Here is a 1,797-nt window from a genome sequence, read left to right as displayed (position 1 = left end):
CTGGCTACTTAGGATTGTATCCCTGCTAACTCAAACCACTTAGCCGAGGGTAACGTCACCTTCAAAAGAGGGGCCTACCACTTTTCGCATTAATAACTTAATTAATTATCTTTCAATATTCCGAGCCTTTGGGATTGTATCCTTGTTGACTCAAACCACTGGGTTGAGGGTAACGCCACCTTCAAAAGAGGGGCCTACTACTATAACTAAGATAATCTCTTAAAAAGTCCGAAAGTGCAAAAATCATCAAAGGATACATTAAAGGCGAGTCGGATCCAAGTGATTCATCGTGTCGATCTGTTTTTATTTTATCTTTATTTCTGCATTTTTAGTTCTTATTTTTATGTTTAAAACCTTTTCTCAAAAAAATTTAGATTGATTAGACATTGAGGGTAAACCGGCATTAAAAGCTCCTGTGTCCTTGGACAACCTCTGTATCTTACCAATGCTATACTACGCTCACGATGGGTGCACTTGCCCAAGTGTGTGTTTAGTGTTAGTAAAATATCGTGTTTTATAAATTTAAAACTTGAATAATGCGTAAAATGTGCTTAAAATATCAACAAAAACATATCACACCTAACGCACACCAAGTTTTTGGCGCCGTTGCCGGGGACACAAGGATTTTAAGAAAGTTAGGAATCAACGACCTATTTATTTTTCCTTATTTTTCTATTTTTTTTTTTTTTTGGATTTTTCTTAATTTTTTAGTTTCTACAGACTTCAGCACGGGCCGTGCCTGGTCGGACACGGGGCCGTGTCCATCAAACTTACTTGCAGTTTTGTTTTCTGAGTTACAGAAGAGTGACCATGGGGTCGTGCTGAACTCCCCAGTAACTGGGATCCAGAAAACAATCACTGCAATCAAGACCACGGGCCGTGGTGAGACTTCTGACCAACGTTCTTTTTGTTTTTATTGCAGGACTTGAAACCCAGGCGCAGCACCTGAACTTTCTACGCAGTGCATGAGCTCCAGTTCCAATAAAGACATAAAAGAACCTCTAGACGAACCCGAACGCTTCCTCAGAAAGAGACTAAAAGCTAAAAATCAAGAGAAAAGCTTCAGGGGACCAACTTCTAATGGCGGATCAGCGTACCCTGATGGATTACCTACGGCCCACGGTAGGTAATCTTGGAGTCGCCATCAATGCACCAAATGTCGATGGCAACAACTTCGAACTTCGGCCGCATTTGATTCAAATGCTCCAAAACCCCACAACCTTCCATGAACTAGCTGAGGGAGATCCCCATTTACATATTACCAACATTTTGGAAATATGTGATACTTTCCAGATCAACGGAGCATTAAACGACGCCATCCGCCTCCGAATGTTCCTATTTTCACTAAAAGACCGAGCTAAGGATTGGCTTAACACCCTCCTAAGTGGTTCGGTAAACACTTGGGATGAACTTTCCCAAAAGTTTCTATATAAGTATTTCCCGCCTTCTAAAACCACTAAATTAATGACTGATATTAATACATATTCTCAAGAGGACGGGGAATCCTTATATGAATGAAACTTGGGAAAGATTCAAGGAGCTATTAAGAAAATGCCCTCATCATGGTCTCGCAGTGTGGCAACAAGTATCCACTTTCTATAATAGGTTGTTGCCACACACAAGACAAACACTTGACTCTAGCTCCGGGCGACTCCTAGGTAATCGTCGCCCAAATGAAATTTATAATCAAATTGAGAAAATTGCTCAAAACAATTTTCAATGGAACACCCCCGAGGCACAAAATCTATTGCCCCAGGCGCCCATAAATTGGACGAAAACACCTCTTTTAAAGCCCAA

General features: G+C 40.8%; 1 non-coding gene across 1 annotated transcript; it reads right to left on the bottom strand.

Annotated features, from left to right (window-relative positions):
* Positions 1 to 1,458: 1,458 nt before the first annotated feature.
* Positions 1,459 to 1,569, bottom strand: LOC118487048. Its single transcript, XR_004880215.1, has one exon. It is a non-coding gene; the product is annotated as a small nucleolar RNA R71 (small nucleolar RNA).
* Positions 1,570 to 1,797: the final 228 nt, after the last annotated feature.

The sequence above is a fragment of the Helianthus annuus genome, chromosome 14 (assembly GCF_002127325.2).
Source record: "Helianthus annuus cultivar XRQ/B chromosome 14, HanXRQr2.0-SUNRISE, whole genome shotgun sequence".
NCBI lineage: Eukaryota > Viridiplantae > Streptophyta > Magnoliopsida > Asterales > Asteraceae > Helianthus > Helianthus annuus.
Note: the sequence above shows the minus strand (reverse complement) of the source record. Positions and strands in the feature narration are given on the sequence as shown.